The sequence below is a fragment of the Propithecus coquereli genome, unplaced genomic scaffold (genome assembly GCF_000956105.1).
Source record: "Propithecus coquereli isolate 6110/MARCELLA unplaced genomic scaffold, Pcoq_1.0 Scaffold735, whole genome shotgun sequence".
Classification (NCBI taxonomy): Eukaryota; Metazoa; Chordata; class Mammalia; order Primates; family Indriidae; genus Propithecus; species Propithecus coquereli.
Genome location: NW_012153452.1, coordinates 98,206 through 104,095, shown reverse-complemented (window position 1 = coordinate 104,095; position 5,890 = coordinate 98,206). Strand labels below are relative to the sequence as shown.

At 46.9% G+C, this 5,890-nt stretch overlaps 1 pseudogene; it reads left to right on the top strand.

The window, feature by feature from the left end:
- The first annotated feature begins 1,979 nt into the window (after positions 1–1,979).
- On the top strand, positions 1,980–3,064 carry LOC105824392 (annotated as a pseudogene).
- The last annotated feature ends 2,826 nt before the right edge of the window (positions 3,065–5,890 follow it).

Here is a 5,890-nt window from a genome sequence, read left to right as displayed (position 1 = left end):
TCATCAGCACTCTGTGGTTGGGCTATTCTGGATTCTTGGTCTGTTTTTCCTCAAGGTCATTTTCTAATCTTGTGCTCAGCAGCTGAGTAAGCAAGCAGTAGGTTAATTCTAAACTTTTAAGACAGAACAAACCAAAAGCATACTGGAAACAAAATAGCTTCCCTTTAGCTATCCTAGCATTATAGTCTGAATGGCCCTTGGGGTGCACTTACTAGCATAGACTTTTAAAAGCCTCTTGAGGCCAGAAAGCCAAGCTAAGGATTAACCATCAGTCTGTGCCTGTAATACCTGTATGAATTGGATGAATTTCTCTCTTCTTGAGGTCCCCAAAATATGCTGAGCTTCCTGGGCCTGTCAGAAAGTGACATTCTTTACTTACCAGAAGATTAGAAATTTGTAAGAGAACCATGTAGACAGGGTATCAGGCCAGTTTCTTCTAAGGACTTTAATGCTTCTTCAAGTTAATCTTAGTTTCTTGAAAGAGCCTGGTGATCATATCTGAAAATATGGCATCTCAGTCAAAGCCTTCGTATTATAACCTGTGTTTCCAATTATCCCACTACAAGGAGAGCAAACTCTTACTGAACATGGAAATAATTATATTGCCATAAAATAAGAATATTCATAGCTTGAAGATTCTGTAGGGTTCGCACACAGAGAAAGGTAAATGTTTCAATTTTGCTCACAAAATTATACTTTACCTAATTGCTGTAAGGTATACATAGCTTTAAAAAAATGTTTTCTTGACTTTGGAAAGCAAAATATAAAGCATCAACAATATTTCAAACAAAAAGAATAAAAAATCACTTAAATTTTCCATCAGTTGAGACCCATGTAATTAATTCTTATTCTGCTTGATGTTGATGTTGGGTTAGCAATGTTCATGCACCCATTAGTTTCTTTATTAAAGTTTCAAAAGTTTTTAACTAGTCCAATGGTATAATATCCAAAATTATTATAAACCTATATTCAAGAGTATTTGTCATGGTCCTTTCCCTGAATACCCTTGAAGAGGAAGTAAATTTTAGAATATAGGTAATTATAAACCACTTTTTGAGAAGTAGCAAAGTAAAAGAATAATTGTGGATAACAACAGACTTAGAATAGCAAGATACAATTGACAAGTAAATTTGGTTATTTCTATGGCATACAATTTAATGTTAGAATTATGATACTATACCAGGATATATAAGATTTTTATAGAAATCTCATACAATTTTATAAAACATACTCATAACACATTTCTATAAATATAACTCAAAGAAGGTTAAACATTATTTCTTATTTGACAATGCCTCCCACATGATTTGACATACCAAATAAGCCTAATATATCTTAGACTTCTATGGGCCCTCTTTGTAAAGTCCAAAATTTAGTTTGAGGTTCTTAATTTTAGAATTTTAATTTGGACAGTTTGTCAAATATCAAGAGTTTAAAATCCTCTTATCAAAATAAGAATGGTTTAAAACACTTGATCAAATTAAGACTGCAGTTCTGCATCAGAAGAATGAGGACAGTGGTTTGAGGAGAAGGAAAGAGGAATTTATTAATTTGCTGGCAGAGAAGAGGCTGGCAGAGTCCCATCTCGAAGGACCCATGTCCTACTTCTGAACAGAAGAACAGAGCTTTTAAAGGTTCTGATCAATCCCATCTTTGGCTAAGGTGATCTTGTGACCTCTACCCAGACAATTTCCTTGAGCCATCTCCTGTGGCACAAGAACAAAGATATTCCCCTGGGACTGAGCCCTCCCTGCCCAGGATCCCAAGGCTCTGAGGTCTTAGGGAGGCCCAGATGCACCTGTTGCAGGCCCTGCCTGGGGGGTGGCGGGGAGGGCACTGTGGGGCGGGCATTGGGCCTGGCGTGGGTTCCTGGTGGGAGGCAGCCACTGGCTGAGCACTGAAACCTGTGCGCCCATCCTCCAGCGTGCGGTCACCACAATCGCCCACAGCCACACCATGGCCCTGAAGGCCGCGGCACCATGCTCGACTGCTTCGAGATAGTGCTCAAATGCGAGGAAGAGAAGGAGACGGAAGAGGCTGTGGTGGTGGCCGTAATTCCGTGGCTGGAGCCGATGCTCAGAGTGACCCAACAGGAGAAGACCCACCACCTAGACCCAGTCTGCTGGAGGCAGCGGTGATGGCTGTGAGGAGCCCAAGCAACGGGTGTCTTGGGAGCAGGCGTTCCTGGTGGGCGACAGCCCAGCAGGCAGCGGGCTGGCGAGCGCTGTGCATGGTGTGCGCCGCTGAGATCCGTCCCGGTCGGCTGACAGGGCTGGCTCACACCTTTGGGAGCAGCATCCTCACGCCCTGGACCTGAGCCCTTTGGAGAAGAGCAACGTCCTAGAGGCCTGGAGCGAGAGGGTGGCCCTTCTGCAGGATGTCAGAGCCGAGCAGCCGTCCCCACCCAGCTGTGAATCAGGCCGGATGTTGAGCCAGACCCAGATTCCATTCCAGACCCTGCCAGAATGCCAGTGGAGACTGTCATTCTCCTTGACCTTGAGGTCAACCCATCCTTCCCTAAAAGGAGCCGTCCCAGGGGACTTCGCCCCCCCAGCTTCGTGCTGCCTCTGCTACAGAGCCAGGAAATAAGAAGCCCCATGGTCAGAGGTGGAAGGAGCCCCCTGGGGAAAAGCCAGTCAGGAAGAAATGAGGCAGACCTGTGACCAAAAACCTGGGCACTGACCCAGACGCCCCGTCTCCCGACTTACCCACAGAGACTTGCGCAGCAGCAGCCAAAGTCGGACACTTCGCCAAAGGCAGCTTCCCTCTTGGCTTTGTCCTACAGCTCTTCTCCCACACCCAGCTCAGGGCCCCAGACAACAAGGACTCCCTAAGGAGAGGGAGGTGGCAAAAGGAGGCGTGCCCCAGCCAGAAGGCCCCTCTCCAGCTCGGCCTCCCAGGGTGCGGGACGCTGGATCTCCAGGTTATCTGTGTGCGGATGGAGGCGCCCCCAGCAGTCAGCCTCGTGCAAGACTGGTCCAGGCACCCTCAGGGCACCAAGGGTGTGGGAGCAGGTGACAGCCCAGACTGGCACGCAGTTCTGTCCAATCCAACACCACCGTAGTGGGGAGCCAAAGCCGGGGAGCCAAAGGCAGGGAGTGGGGTGTAAATTCTTGCTTTCCTGGAGCCGGAGAGAGGAAGTAGGGGAGGAGGCAGCATCGCCCTTTGGCTTATAACTCACAGCTGCCTGGCCTGGCCACCTGGCAGGGAGGGTAAGATCAGGTGCCAGGGCACGTGGGAGTGGGGCAGCATGCACTGGTACCTCGGGGCACTGGAAAACGTCTACCCGGGCCAGGCCTGAGGGCAGCTGAGGCTGACAGTGGCGGCTTAGGCTGCCCGCAGTGGGGCATTGGGCCTGTGCAGTACACCTACCCCATCCTTTCCTGACCCAGACCTCTGCCCCCACAACCTCCTCCCAGCCTCTCAGCCCCTCACCATTCTCCCCTGGCACAGTGCTTTGCACGAGAGGTGGTCATAACAGGGTTTGAACTGAATCCCACTACCTCGGAGACACCTCCTGTCCCCTACTTCTTGTTCAAGCACTGATCCAGGAGGCCTCCATTACCTCTTCCCGCCCATCCCTGCAGAGGGCCGAAGCAGCTCTCCTGGGGGCTCCGTTCAGTCCCACTCTCTTTTCACCTGTTTTCCTGTTGAATGTATCACCTTTGTTGACAATAAATTATTTGTCTTGATTAAAAAAAGAAGATATTCCCCTGCCCGTCTCGACAAATGGCCTGAGGTCAATTCTCCAAAAGGAGAGGGGATGTTTTAAAGAGACAGAAAACATTTTGCCATTTTTTTCAAGCCATTTCTTCTGTTACATATTCCCCCTGTCCATATTGCCTTCCACATCTATGGGAGCAGGGGCCACTACTCTGTTACAGTTACAAAAAGAACGGGGGCTTGGATCCTGCAAAACAGGTTGTGGGGGGGCGGGGGATTCTGTTAGGGGCAATAAAGGATTACCAGGGAGAATGAATGGCTCAGGGAACAGAGATGAACTTGTACCCAGTTGTCTTTGGAATGTGATCCTGAGAGACAGACATTACCTGTGAAAGTCTCTGTTCAGGTGTGTTTACATTTGTGTTTTTCTTTTCTGCAATAGATAATGGGATAACAGGGAGGAGAAGAGAAAAAACATTGTTCTCCTTGGTGAGAACCTGTGGCCTTCTAGATCCTTGAGTGTGCTCTTTAGACTGAATCCAATAAAGGGATTTGTTTGTGAAGTTTGGATTCGGTCGAGGGTCCGCCCTTGGGGATCTGGAGGGCCACATGTGGCTTTGAGGCTGCAGGTTCTGCACCCCAGACAGATAAAGGAACTTCAGAGAACAACTTCGTCCTGTGCTTTGGGAGAGATGGGGGTCCAGTCGGGGAGATCTTGAGGCTGCTGCTTCAGTTCAGCGTGTCACAGCACCGTATTTTGGGTCTAGATTTCTGAGCCCCAGCACTTGGAAGTGGCAGTGTGAGCCAGGATTGGGTCAGCCTCCTCTGGTGTATGCATTCGTGGTGACGGATAGATTAAGTTACAGAACACAGGGGAGCAGCAGCAAATATGGAGGCAGCAGGGGTGAAGATGAGAGCAGTAAGTGGATGGGAGTGTGTGAGACAACAGGTGGTGAAAAGCTCTGCTTTGGGGACAAGACATGAATGGGGCTGATGGGAACTATTGTTAAGTCTGAAGCCTTAGATCATAGGTAGCAAATAGCAGGCCAAAAAATTAAGCTGAACCTAATTTCAAAATTTTGCTTTCCCAACAGAATATTGTTGCATCTCTAATTTTTTTCAGTTTTCATTTTCCTTCTCAAAATTTCCCTGTTGTAAAATGTAGTAAAACGAAATGGTTATTAGCATGGGTCAAAATCAGACTTCCTGGGGTCAAACTTTTGTTATTTCATTATATGTGTGTCCTGAGGCAATTTGCTTAAATTCCCCAATCTCAGTTTTGTCCAGTTATAATTGTTCCCCCTATTGTGAAAATAATTTGAAATAATGCACGTAAAGAACTAGAACAAAGGCAGGCCCATAGTACTCAACAGATGGCTGTTACTTAGGATTATTACTCTGATTATAATTATTATTCATCACTGGGCCCTCCCTGAGGTCCTTTTGGGGTCTTCCAATGAATAGGAAGATCGGAAGCTTGCCAAGGACTTACTCCAGCCAGCAGGTCCTCTGTGGTTTGAAGGCTGCTGGTGAACCGGTTACTTTTGTTAGGGATTCTAATACCAGGTATTTTTTTTTCTCCACACAAACCCACCCAACTTTTGTAGGATCACAACAAGGCAAATGTAAGAATGATAATGCTAAAACCTTCTTGGGAACCAAGGTAGCTCTTTTTCTTTTTCTAAATATTTCTTGGGCTGAGAATGAAGGCTTTGGGGAATTTCTTGGACTTGTTTTATTTATATTATTTCATTAACAAGTTTATGGATCAGGTAAAAAATAAATTATTTTTTAATGAGGAAACCAAGGCACACAGAAGCTAGACGTATTATAGGAAATTAATCTTACCCGTTGGTTGTAAGGACTTAAAATCACCCAGACATGCACTCCGTTTCTGCCCTCTCTGAACATCCACGGTCCCAGGGCAGGGAATTTTTCTCACTGTTGCAGTGAAAGTGTCTTGGAACAGCTGTGTATTCTGCAGAAGGCAGCAGTAATTCTATTCACAGCAATCTTCTTTTGAAATTCAGAGGAGCTTTTTCTCAACTTGAGGCATGGCTGGGGGGCACATCCCTGATAGCTGGGCTGGGACTGAGCTAAAGCCCAGCAGAGGAGGGTTGGGAATAGAAGAAGAGGACTTCAGGACATCTGCTGGGCAGGGGCACTCTCTTCTGGTCCTCTCTGTTTCTCTCCTTTTCTCCAGCTTTCAGAGGGCCCAGGCCTCCTT